This window comes from Capricornis sumatraensis, chromosome 7 (assembly GCF_032405125.1).
Source record: "Capricornis sumatraensis isolate serow.1 chromosome 7, serow.2, whole genome shotgun sequence".
NCBI lineage: Eukaryota > Metazoa > Chordata > Mammalia > Artiodactyla > Bovidae > Capricornis > Capricornis sumatraensis.
Window position 1 is genome coordinate 2,619,416 of NC_091075.1, and position 12,780 is coordinate 2,632,195.

At 55.0% G+C, this 12,780-nt stretch overlaps 1 pseudogene; it reads left to right on the forward strand.

The window, feature by feature from the left end:
* Positions 1–619: 619 nt before the first annotated feature.
* Positions 620–12,780, forward strand: part of LOC138082224 (liprin-alpha-1-like) — a 170,904-nt pseudogene continuing 158,743 nt past the window's right edge.

Below are 12,780 nucleotides of genomic sequence, written 5' to 3' on the forward strand. Positions count from 1 at the left end.
CTGTGTGGAGTGGGGGCCAAAACCTGAGGATTCCTCGCCAGTGATGACATGGATGATGGGGCACTTCTGGAGTATCCACAGGGGCGTCAGTCGTCGTCTCGAGTGGCGGCTTGCCCGTCCGCTTTCCTCCCGAGCAGTGGCACTAGTTTCAAGCTTCCCCTTGCGTGGATCAAGGGATCTGTGGCTTTCCCTCGAGGCTTTCCCACGAGGATTTCCCACAGGACTGTCCCACGTGCCACCGTGGTGTCAGTCGATCCTCGGCGTGAAAGTGGAGGCAGTGCAGAACAAAGAGTTTCCTCTGGAATGGACTGAGAAATCTGGGGGACTCAGAATGGTCGCACGACCCTGGAGTTACTCTCACCTTTCCTGTTGAGCGCCCCTGCTCTTCAGATTCGACAGGAAGGCCGGGAATTCTTTCCCGACGAAGCAGTGAAAGGATCCTTCATCTCGAGCTCTGAGGCGGCAACGGGGCTCCTCTTGATGTGGGCGGGACACTCGTGCTTCCTCTCGAGTGGAGACGAGTATTTCGGGGAACTTCGTGAGGTGTAGCAAGGGTGTGAAGGACCCTTTCGAAGTTCCAGATTTTAGGTGTGATTAGCCTCGAGCGGTGTCAGTGGAAATGGTCCTCATCTCGCCTGGAGGGGAGAACCTCCTGGATTTTCTCGAGATGCGGCAGGTGCTCTCCAGTTACTACGGGGACCTCAGGGACCCCCTCTGGTGGCCTCAGGAAAGGCCAGTACCCGTGCTTGTTGCTAGGGGGACCCTCATGATTCCTCTCCAGTCGAAGCCGTGGCCTAAGACCTTGTGTGGACTTGGGACTGGAACCTGAAGATTCCTCTCCAGTGCTGACATGAATCTTGGGTAATTCTGGAGTCTACACAGGGGAGTAAGTCATCTTCTCGGGTGGGGGCATGCACGTCCGCTTTCCTCCTGAGCTGTAGCAGCAGTCTCACGCTTCCCGTCGCGTGGATCAAGGGATCTGTGGCCTTCCCTCGAGGCTTTCCCACGAGGATTTCCCACAGGGCTATCCCACATGCCACCGTGGTGTAGGTCGATCCTCATCGTGAAAGTCGAGGCAGTCAAGGGAAAACAGGTTTCTCTGGAATTGACTGAGACATCTGGGGGACTCAGATGGAGGCATGATGCTGGAGTTCCTCCCACCATTCCTGTTGAGCACGCCTCCTCTTGAGATGTGACCAGAACGCCAGGAATTCTTTCCAGATGAAGCAGGGAAAGGATCCCTCATCTCGAGCAAAGATGCGGAAACGGAGCTCCTCTGGATGTGGGTGGGTCCCTCGTGCTTCCTCGCCAGTGGAGACCGGTATGTTACGGAACTTTTTGAGTTGCAGCAAGGGTGTGAAGGACCCTTTCGAAGTTCCAGAGGTTAGGTGTGATTAGCCTCGAGACGCCTCAGCGAAAATGGGCCTCATCTCGCCTGGAGGGGAGAACCTCCTGGATTGCCGGGGTCCAGCCCCGGTGGATCCAGGGAATTTGAAGGGTGGACGGCGTTGGTGTGGAAAGACTTGTTTAATCATCAATATAAGATTAGATAAAGAAACTATAGTGTAGTAAGAAGATTAAGTGGAGGAAGAGGGCTGAAGAGCTTGGTTTATGCGTAAAACCAATAAAATTCCAGACAAGGAATTTGCACCATCTACGTTGGGGCACCGGCGCCTACGTGAATATCTAAGGATGCCTCGCGTTAAGCTCCCTTTCGTGCGAGTCTTAACAGCAAGGGCAAGTAAGTAGACCTGGCGAGCCTCCGTGCCCCAGGTGGAGAATCAGCCTGAAATTAAAGTAAAGATCAGAGAAGGAAAGGAAGAGAAAAAGAGAGTGAGAAAGATACGTGGGGAGCCAGATTCTCAAGAAACCAGGCCGAGAGCCCAGTTCAAAAATCTGGTCCGAGAAGCTGGTCCGCTCCTTTATTGTTCAGAAGGCCTTTTATACTTTTGATAAAACATGGAGATCAATGGCTAACCCATAATTATGTAGCGTTCGCAGCCCAGGCTCTTTCTATACATCATTTTGTATACAAAAGGTCTCAGGCGATTGACATTATCTTCTGGCCAAGAGGCTTGTTAACACTTTTTGGCTCTCTTCCTTAATGAATGTTAATGTTGTTTCCCCTGAAGTGTTGTTCTTTAATCTGCATCTCCTTAAAAGCGCTAAAGTTGCATCTCCATGGAACAAAGGTGCAGTGGGTTATAACAAAGAAGGTACTTAACTCAAAGTTCTAATGTTGCTAATACAAGTTCTACTACTTGTTTTTCTATATACAAACTATATCTAAAAATAAAGGATATGAATATTTGACAGCAAGCATTGACTCTACAAATGAAACCTTTAATCAGTCCTATTCTTAAGATTTTGACTCTTCGGAAGCCCCTACATTCCTAGGATGTTTTAAGCTTCCTGTGCCTCCTCCGGTTAGGAGGCCTCAAACAATCACATGTGCAGCTGTAAGAGTCCTGCAGTCAGGCTATAAAGCCATCAGAGGGGTTTTCTGGATTGAAACACTCTTTCAAATGTAGAAGACTCAAGCCCTAAATTGACTTTTTCCAGAAAATGTCAGAAGAGTGGAAAAGCAGAGCACAAAAGCCGGCAGATTTTTGTTGGGGTACATGCTTCGGAATTTCCAGAGGGGTCCCTGAAGCCTGAGCACGCCTTGCGTATGTAGCTTCCTTCCTGGTGACCTTGTCACAGGCGGGATTCCTCCCACTGGCTCCCGGCACTGGATTTTCTCGAGTTGTGGCAGGTACTCTCGAGTTACGATGGGGACCTCAGGGACCCGCTCTGGTGGCCTCAGGAAAGGCCAGTCACCATATGAGTTGCTAGGAGGCCTGCGGGATTCCTCTCCACTTGATGCCGGGGCCTAAAACCTGTGTGGAATCGGGGCCGAATTCTGAGGATTCCTCGCCAGTGCTGACATGAATGATGGGGCACTTCTGGAGTCTCCACAGGGGAGTCAGTCGTCGTCTCGAGTGGGGGCTTGGCTGTTCGCTTTCCTCCCGAGCAGTGGCACCAGTTTCACGCTTCCCGTTGCGTGGATCAAGGGATCTGTGGCTTTCCCTGGAGGCTTTCCCACGAGGATTTCCCACAGGGCTGTCCCACGTGCCACCGTGATGTCAGTAGATCCTCGGTGTGAAAGTGGAAGCAGTGCAGAACAGAGAGTTTAATCTGGAATGGACTGAGAAATCTGGGGGACTCGGAATGGTCGCACGACCCTCGAGTTCCTCTCACCTTTCCTGTTGAGCGCAGCTCCTCTTCAGATTCGAGGGGAAGGCCGGGAATTCTTTCCCGACGAAGCAAGGAAAGGATCCCTCATCTCGAGCTACGAGGCGGAAACGGGGCTCCTCTGGATGTGGGCGGGACCCTCGTGCTTCCTCTCGAGTGGAGACGGGTATGTCGGGGTACTTCTTGAGTTACAACAAGGATGTGAAGCACCCTTTCGAATTTCCAGAGGTTAGGTGTGATTAGCCTGGAGACACCTCAGCGGAAATGGGCCACATCTCGCCTGGAGGGGAGAACCTCCAGGATTTTCTCGAGTTGCCGCAGGTGTTCTCGAGTTACGACGGGGACCTCAGGGATCCGCTCTGTTGGCCTCAGGAAAGGCCTGTCCCCATGCGAGTTACTCAGGGGCACCTCGGGATTTCTCTCCCGTCGATCCAGGGGCCTAAGACCTTGTGTGGAGTCCGGGCCGGAAACTGAGGATTCCCCTCCCGTACTGACATGGATCCTAGGGTACTTCTTAAGTATCCTCAGGGGAATCAGTCCTCGTCTCGAGTGGGGGCATGCAGGTGCCCTTTCCTCCCGAGCTGTAGCAGCAGTGTCACGCTTCCTGTCACGTGGATCAAGGGATCTGCTGCTTTCCCACAAGGCTTTCCCAGAGGGCTGTCCCATGTGCCACCATGGTGTGAGTCGATACTCGGCGAGAAAGTCGAGGCAGTTCAGGGAATACAGGTTCTTCTGGAAAGGTCTGAGACCTCTCGGGGACTCTTGGAATGGTGGCACGACCCTTGAGATCCTCTCGCCTATCCTGTTGAGAGCTCATCCACTTGAGATGCAATGAGAACCCCGGGAATTCTTTCGCGAAGAGGCAGGGAAAGGAACCCTCATCTCGAGCTACGGGGCGGAAACAGGGCTCCTCTGCATGCGGGCGGGACCCTCATGCTTCCTCTCGAGTGGAGAGGGGTATGTTGGGGAACTTCTTGAGTTGCATCAAGGGTGTGAAGGACCCTTTCGAAGTTCCCGAGGTTAAGTGTGATTAGCCTCGAGACATCTCTGCGGAAATGGGCCTCATATCACCTGGACGGTAGAACATCCTGGATTTTCTCGCATTGCGGCAGGTGTTCTCGAGTTACGACTGGGACCTCAGGGACCCTGTCTGGTTGCCTCAGGAAAAGCCAGTCCCCATGTGAGTTGCTAGGGGGCCTCTAGAGATTCCTCTCCCGTCGATGCCGGGGACTAAGACCTTGTGTGGAGTCAGGCCCGGAACCTGAGGATTCCTCTCCAGTACTGAAATTGATCTTGGGGTACTTTTGAGTCTCCCCAGGGGAGTCAGTCCTCGTCTCGAGTGGGGTCGTGCACGTGCTCTTTCCTCCCGAGCTGTAGCAGCAGTGTCACTCTTCCCGTCACGTGGATCAAGGGATCCGTGCCTTTCCCTCGAGGCTTTTCCACGAGGCTTTCCCACAGGGCTGTCCCACGTGCCACCGTGGTGTGAGTCGATCTTTACCGTGAAAGTCGAGGCAGTGCAGGGTAAACAGGTTCCTCTGGAATGGACTGAGACATCTGGGGGACTCTTGAAATGGTGGCACGACCCTGGAGTTCCTCTGGCCTTTCCTGTTGAGAGTGCCTCCTCTTGAGATGCGACGGTATCGCCGGGAATTCTTTCCCGACAAAGCAGGGAAAGGATCCCTCATCTCGAGCTATGAGGCGGAAACGGGGCTCCTCTGGATGTGGGCGGACCCTCGTGCTTCCTCTCAAGTGGAGACAAGTATGTCGGGGTACTTCTTGAGTTGCAGCAAGTGTGTGAAGGACCCTTTCGAAATTCCAGAGGCTATGTGTGATTAGCCTCGAGACGCCTCAGCCTAAAGGGGCCTAATCTAGCCTGGAGGGGAGAACTTCCTGGATATTCTCGAGTTGCGGCAGGTGTTCCGTGTTACGACGGGGACCTCAGAAACCCGCACTGGTGGCCCCAGGAAAGGCCAGTCCCCATGCGAGTTGCTAGGGCGCCTCTCGGGGTTCCTCTCCCATCGATGCCGGGGCCTAAGACCTTGTGTTGAGTCGCGGCTGGAACCTGAGGACTCCTCTCCGGTGCTGACATGGATCTTCGGTTACTTCTGGAGTCTCCCCAGGGAGTCAAGCCACTTCTCGTCTGGGGGAATGCACGTGTGCTTTCCTCCCGATCTGTAGCAGCAGTGTCACGCTTCCCGTCAGGTGGACAAAGGGATCTGTGGCTTTGCCTTAAGGCTGTCCCACGAGGCTTTCCCAGACGGCTGTCCCACGTGCCACCATGGTGTGAGTTGATCCTCGCCATGAAAGAGGAGCCAGTGCAGGGAAAAACAGTTCCTCTGGAATGGGATAACACATATGGAGGACTCTTGGAATGGTGGCATGACACTGGAGTTCCTCTCGCCTTTCCGGTTGAGAGCACATCCTCTTGAGATGCGACTGGAACGCCGGGAATTCTTTCCTGACGAAGCAGGGAAAGGATCCCTCATCTTGAGCTACGAGGTGGAAACGGGGCTCCTCTGGATGTGGGTGGGACCCTCGTGCATCCTCTCGAGTGGAGACGGGCATGACGGGGACCTTCTTGAGTTGCAGCAAGGGTGTGAAGGACCCTTTCGAAGTTCCAGAGGTTATGTGTGATTAGCCTTGAGATGCCTAGGCGGAAATGGGCCTCATCTCGCCTGGAGGGGAGAACTTCCTGGATATTCTCGAGTTGGGGCAGGTGTTCTCGAGTTACGACAGGGACATCAGGGACCCGCTCTGGTGGCCTCAATAAAGGCCAGTCCCCATTCGTGTTGCTAGGGGTCCTCTCGAGATTCCTCTCCCGTGGATGCCGGGGCTAAGCCCTTGTGTGGAGTCAGAGCCAGAACCTGAGGATTCCTCTCCGGTGCTGACATGGATCTTTGGGCACTTCCGGAGTCTCCCCTGGGGAGTCAGCCCTCGTCTTGAGTGGGGGCATGCACGTGCACTTTCCTCCCGAGCGGTAGCAGCAGTGTCACGCTTCCCGTCGCGAGGATTAAGGGATCTGTGGCTTTCCCTCGAGGCTTTCCCCCGAGGCTTTCCCACAGTGCGGTCCCACGTGTCACCGTGGTGTGAGTCCATCCTCGGCATGAAAGACGAGCCAGTGCAGGGTAAAAAGGTTCCTCTGCAATGGACTGAGACATCTGGAGGACTCTTGAAATGGTGGTACGACCCTGGAGTTCGTCTCGCCTTTCCTGCTGAGAGCACCTCCTCTTGAGATGCGACGGGAATGCCGGGAATTCTTTCCCGACGAAGCAGGGAAAGGATCCCTCATCTCGAGCTTCGAGGTGAAAACGGGGCTACTCTGGATGTGGGCGGGATGTTCGTGTTCCTCTCGAGTGGAGACGGGTATGTCGGGGGATTTCTTGAGTTGCAGCAAGTGTGTGAAGGACCCTTTTGAAGTTCAACAGGTTAGGTGTGATTCGCCTCAAGATGCCTCTGCGGAAATGGGCCTCATCTCGCCTGGATGTTAGAACATCCTGGATTTTCTCGCATTGCGGCAGGTGTTCTTGAGTTACGACGGGGACCTCAGGGACCCGGTCTGGTTGCCTCAGGAAAGGCCAGTCCCCTTGTGAGTTGCTAGCGGGCCTTTAGAGATTCCTCTCCTGTCAATGCCGGGGCCTAAGACCTTGTGTGGAGTCAGGCCTGGAACCTGACGATTCCTCTCCAGTACTGAAATTTATCTTGGGGTACTTTTGAGTCTCCCCAGGGGAGTCAGTCCTCGTCTCGAGTGGGGTCGTGCACGTGCTCTTTCCTCCCGAGCTGTAGCAGCAGTGTCACGCTTTGCGTCACGTGGATCAAGGGATCTGTGGCTTTCCCTCGAGGCTTTCCCACGAGGATATCCCACAGGGCTGCCCAAGTGAGACTGTGGTGTGAGTCGATCCTCAGCGTGAAAGATGAGCCAGTGCAGGGAAAACAGGTTCCTCTGGAATGGACTGAGATATCTGGGGGACTCTTGGAATGGTGGCACGACCCTGGAGTTCCTCTCGCCTTTCCTGTTGAGAGTGACTCCTCTTGAGATGCGACGGGAACACCAGGAATTCTTTCTCGACGAAGCAGGGAATGGATCCCTCATCTTGAGCTTTGAGGCGAAAACGGGGCTCCTCTGGATGTGGGCGGGAACCTCTTGTTCCTCTCGAGTGGAGATGGGTATGTCGGGGGACTTCTTGAGTTGTAGCAAGGGCGTGAAGGACCCTTTTGAAGTTCCAGAGTTTAGGTGTGATTAGCCTCGAGACGCCTCAGCGGAAATGGGCCTCATCTTGCCTGGAGGGGAGAACCTCCTGGATTTTCTCGAATTGCGGCAGGTGTTCTCGAGTTACGACGGGGACCTCAGGGATCCGTTCTGTTGGCCTCAGGAAAGGCCATTCCCCATGCGAGTTGCAGGGGGGCATCACCGTATTCCTCTCCCGTCGATGCTGGGGCCTAAGACCTTGTGTGGAGTCCGGTCCGGAACCTGAGGATTACCCTCCAGTACTGACATGGATCCTAGGGTACTTCTGAAGTATCCTCAGGGGAATCAGTCCTCGTCTCGAGTGGGGGAATGCACGTGCGCTTTCCTCCCGAGCTGTAGCAGCAGTGTCACGCTTCCCGTCACGTGGATCAAGGGATCTGCTGCTTTCCCACAAGGCTTTCCCAGAGGGCTGTCCCACGTGCCACCGTGGTGTGAGTCGATCCTCGGCGTGAAAGTCGAGGCAGTGCAGGGAATACAGGTATTTCTGGAAAGGACTGACCTCTCGGGAACTCTTGGATTGGTGGCACGACCCTGGAGATCCTCTCGCCTTTCCTGTTGAGAGCGCATCCACTTGAGATGTCATGGGAACCCCGGGAATTCTTTCCCGATGAAGCAGGGAAAGGATCCCACATCTTGAGCTACAAGGCGGAAACAGGGCTCCTCTGCATGCGGGCGGGACCCTCGTGCTTCCTCTTGAGTGGAGACGGGTATGGCGGTGAACTTCTTGACTTGCATCAAGGGTGTGAAGGACCCTTTCGAAGTTCCCGATGTTAAGTGTGATTAGCTTCGAGACGCCTCTGCGGAAATGGGCCTCATCTCGCCTGGAGAGTCGAACCTCCTGGATTTTTTCGAGTTTCGGCAGGTGTTCTCAAGTTACGACGGGGACCTCAGGGACCCTGTCTGTTTGCCTCAGGAAAGGCCAGTCCCCATGTGAGTTGCTAGGGGGCCTCTAGAGATTCCTCTCCGTCGATGCCGGGGCTTAAGACCTTGTGTGGAGTCAGGCCTGGAACCTGAGGATTCCTCTCCAGTACTGAAATTGATCTTGGGATACTTTTGAGTCTCCCCAGGGGAGTCAGTCCTCGTCTCGAGTGGGGTCGTGTACGTGCTCTTTCCTCCCGAGCTGTAGCACCAGTGTCAGGCTTACCATCCCATGGATCAAGGGATCTTTAGCTTTCCCTCCAGTCTTTCCCACGAGGCTTTCCCACAGGGCTCTCCCACGTGCCACCTTGGTGTGAGTCGATCCTCAGCGTGAAAGTCGAGGCAGTGCAGGGAAAACAGTTTCCTTTGGAAAGGACTGAGACCTCTAGCGGACTACTGGAATGGTGGCATGGCCCTGGAGTTCCACTCGCCTTTCCTGTTGAGAGTGCCCTCTTTTGAGATGCGACGGGAACCCAGGGAATTTTTCCCAACGAAGCAGGGAAAGGATGCCTCATCTGAAGCTACGAGACGGTACCGGTGCTCCTCTGGATGTGGGCGTGACCCTCGTGCTTCCTCTCGATTGGAGACAGGTATGTCGGGGAACCTCTTGATTTGCAGCAAGGATGTGAAGGACCCTTTCGAAGTTCCAGAGGTTAGATGTGATTAGCCTCGAGACTCCTCAGCGGAAATGGTCCTGATGTAGCCTGGAGTGGAGAACCTCCTGGATTTTCTCGAGTTGCGGCAGGTGCTCGCAAGTTACCACGGGGATCTCAGGGACCTGCTCTGGTGGCTTCAGGAAAGGCCAATCCCCATGCGAGTTGCTAGGGGGACTCTAGGGATTCCCTCCCATCCATGCCGGGGCCTAAGACCTTGTGTGGAACCGGGTCTGGAGCCTCAGGATTACTCTCCAGTCTTGACATTGATCTTGGGGTTCTTCTGGAGTCTCCACAGGGGAGTCAGTCCTGGTCAGGAGTAGGGGCATGCACGTGCGCATTCCTACAGAGCTGTAGCAGCAGTTTCTCACTTCCCATCACGTGGATCAAGGGATCTGAGGCTTTCCCTCCAGGCTTTCCCACGAGGCTTTCCCACAGGGCTCTAACACGTAACACCGTAGTGTGAGTTGATGCTCGGCGTGAAAGTCGAGGCACTTCAGGGAAAACAGGTTCCTCTGGAATGGACTGAGACATTGGGGGACTCTTGGAATGGTGATACGACCCTGGAGTATCCCTCGCCTTTCCTGTTGAGAGAACTTCCTCTTGAGATGCGACGGGACTGCGGGGAATTCTTTCCCGACGAAGCAAGGAAAGGATCCCTCATCTCGAGCTACGGGGCGGAAACGGGGCTCCTCTGGATGTGGGCGGGACCCTCGTGCTTCCTCTCCAGTGGAGACGGGTATGTCGGGGAACTTCCTGACTAGCAGCAAGGGTGTGAAGGACCCTTTCGAAGTTCCAGAGTTTAGGTGTGGTTAGCCTCGTGACGCCTCAGTAGAAATGGGCCTCATGTCGCCTGGAGGGGAGAACCTCCTGGATTTTCTCTAGTTGCGGCAGGTGCTCCCGAGTTACGACGGGGACCACAGGGACCCACTCTGGTGGCCTCAGGAAAGGCCAGTCCCCATGCGAGTTGCTAGGGGGCCTTTCAGGATTCCTCTCCAGATGATGCCGGGGCCTAAGACCTTGTGTGGAGTCGGGGCCGGAAAATAAAGATTATTCTCCAGTGCTGACATGCATCTTGGGGTATTTCTGGAGTCTCCACAGTGGAATCAGTCTTCGTCTCGAGTTGGGGCATGCAGGTGCACTTTCCTCCCGAGCTATCGCAGCTTTGACATGCTTCCCGTCGCGTGGAACGAGGGATCTGTGGCTTTCCCATGAGGCTTCCCACAGGGCTGCCCCACGTGCCACCGTGGTGTGAGTGGTTCCTCGGCGTGAAAATCGAGGCAGTGCAGGGAAAACAGGTTCTTCTGAAATAGAATGAGACATCGGGGGACTCTTGGAATTGTGGCACGACCCTGGAGTTCCTATCGCCTTTCCTGTGGAGAGCGCCTCCTCCTGAGATGCGACGGCAACGCCCGGAAATCTTTCCTGATGAAGCAGGGAATGGATCCCTCATCTCGAGCTACGAGGAGGAAACGGGGCTCCTCTGGATGTGGGCGGGACCCTCGTGCTTCCTCTCGAATGGAGACGGGTATGTCGGGGAACTTCTTGAGTTGCAGCAAGGTTGCGAAGGACCCTTTCGAAGTTCCAGAGGTAGGGTGTGATTAGCCTCGAGATGCCTCAGGGGTAATGGGCCTCATGTCGCCTGGAGGGTAGAACCTCCTGGATTTTCTCGAGTTGAGGCAGGTGCTCTCGAGTTACGATGGGGACCTCAGGGACCCGCTCTGGTGGTCTAAGGAAATGCCAGTCCCCATGCGAGTTGCTAGGGGGCCTCTCGGGATTCCTCTCCATTTGATGCCAGGGCTTAAGGCCTTGTGTGGAATCGTTGCTGGAACCTGAGGATTACACTCCAGGGCTGACATGGATCTTGGGGTACTTCTGGAGTCTCCACAGGGGAGTCAGTCATCGTCTCGAATGAGGGCTGACGTCCGCTTTCCTCCTGAGCTATAGCAGCTGTGTCATGCTTCCCATTGTGTCGATCAAGGGATCTGAGTCTTTCCCTCAAGGCTTTCCCACGAGGCTTTCCCACAATGCCGTTCCACGTGTCACCGTGGTGAGAGTCGATCCTCGGCGGGAAAGTCGAGGCAGTGCAGGGAAAACAGGTTCCTCTGGAATGGACTGAGACATCTGGGGGACTCTTGGAACGGTGGAATGACCTTTGAGTTCCTTTCGCCTTTCCTGTTGAATAGCGCCTCCTCTTGAAATGCGACGGGACGGCCGGGAAATCTTTCCCGAAGAAGCAGGGAAAAGATCCCTCATCTCGATCTACAAGGCGGAAACGGTGCTCTTCTGGATGTGGGCGAGACCCTCGCGCTTCCTCTCCAGTGGAGACGCAGATGTTGGGGAACTTCTTGAGTTGCAGCAAGGGTGTGAAGGACCCTTTCGAAGTTCCAGAGTTTAGGTGTGATTAGCCTCGAGACGCCACACCGTAAATGGGCCTCATCTGTCATGGAGGGGAAAACCTCCTGGATTTTCTCGATTGGGGCAAATGCACTAGAGTTAAGACGGGGACCTCAGGGACATGCTCTTCTGGCCGCAGGAAAGGACAGTCCCCATGCGAGTTGCCAGGGGGCCTCTCGAGATTCCTCTCCAGTCGATGCTGGGGCCTAAGACCTTGTGTGGAGTCAGGGCCAGAACCTGATTATTCCTCTCCAGTGCTGACACGGATCTTGGGGTACTTCTGGAGTCTCCACAGGGAACTCTGTCGTGGTCTCGATTGGGGGCATGCACGTCCGCTTTCCTCCCGAGCTGTAGCAGCAGTGTCACGCTTCCCGTCACGTGGATCAAGGGATCTGTGGCTTTTCCTGGAGGCTTTCCTCGAGGCTTTAACACAGGACTGTCCCACGTCCCACCGTGGTGTGAGTCGATCCTCGCCGTGAAAGTCGTGTCAGTGCAGGGCAAACCGGTTCCTCTGCAATGGACTGAAATATCTTGGGGACTCTTGGAATGGTCGCACGACCCTTGAGTTCCTTTCGCCTTTCCTGTTGAGAGCGCCTCCACTTGAGATGCGACGGGAACCCCGTGAATTCTTTCCCGATGAAGCAGGGAAATGATCACTCTTCCTAGCTATGAGGCGGAATCGAGGCTCCTCTGGATGTTGCCGGGACCCTCGTACTATCTCTCGAGAGGAGACGGGTATGTCGGGGAACTTCTTGAGTTGCAGTAAGGTTGTGAAGGATCCTCTCGAAGTTCCAGAGATTCGGTGTGATTAGCCTCGAGATGCCTCAGCAGAAATGGGCCTCATCCCGCCTGTAGGGGAGATCCTCCTGGATTTTCTCAAGTTGTGGCAGGTGCTCTCGAGTTACGACGGGGACCTCAGGGACCTGGTCTCGTGGCCTCAGGAAATACCATTCCCCTCGCGAGTTGCTAGGGGGCTCCTCGAGATTCCTCTTCAGTCGATGCCGGTGCCTAAGACCTTGTGTGGAATCGGGGCCGGAACCTGAGGTTTCCTCCCCAGTGCTGACATGGATCTTGGGGTACTTCTGGCGTCTCCACAGGGGAGTCAGTCGTCGTCTCAAATGGGGGCATGCACGTGCGCTTTCCTCCCGAGCTGTAGCAGCAGTGTCACTCTTCCCGTCGGGTGCATCAAGGGATCTGTGGCTTTCCCTCAAGGCTTTCCCACGAGATTTTCCCACAGAGCTGTCCCACGTGCCACCGTGGTGTGAGTTGATCTTTGGCGTGAAAGTCGAGGCAGTGCAGGGAAAACAGGTTCCTCTGGAATGGACTGAGACA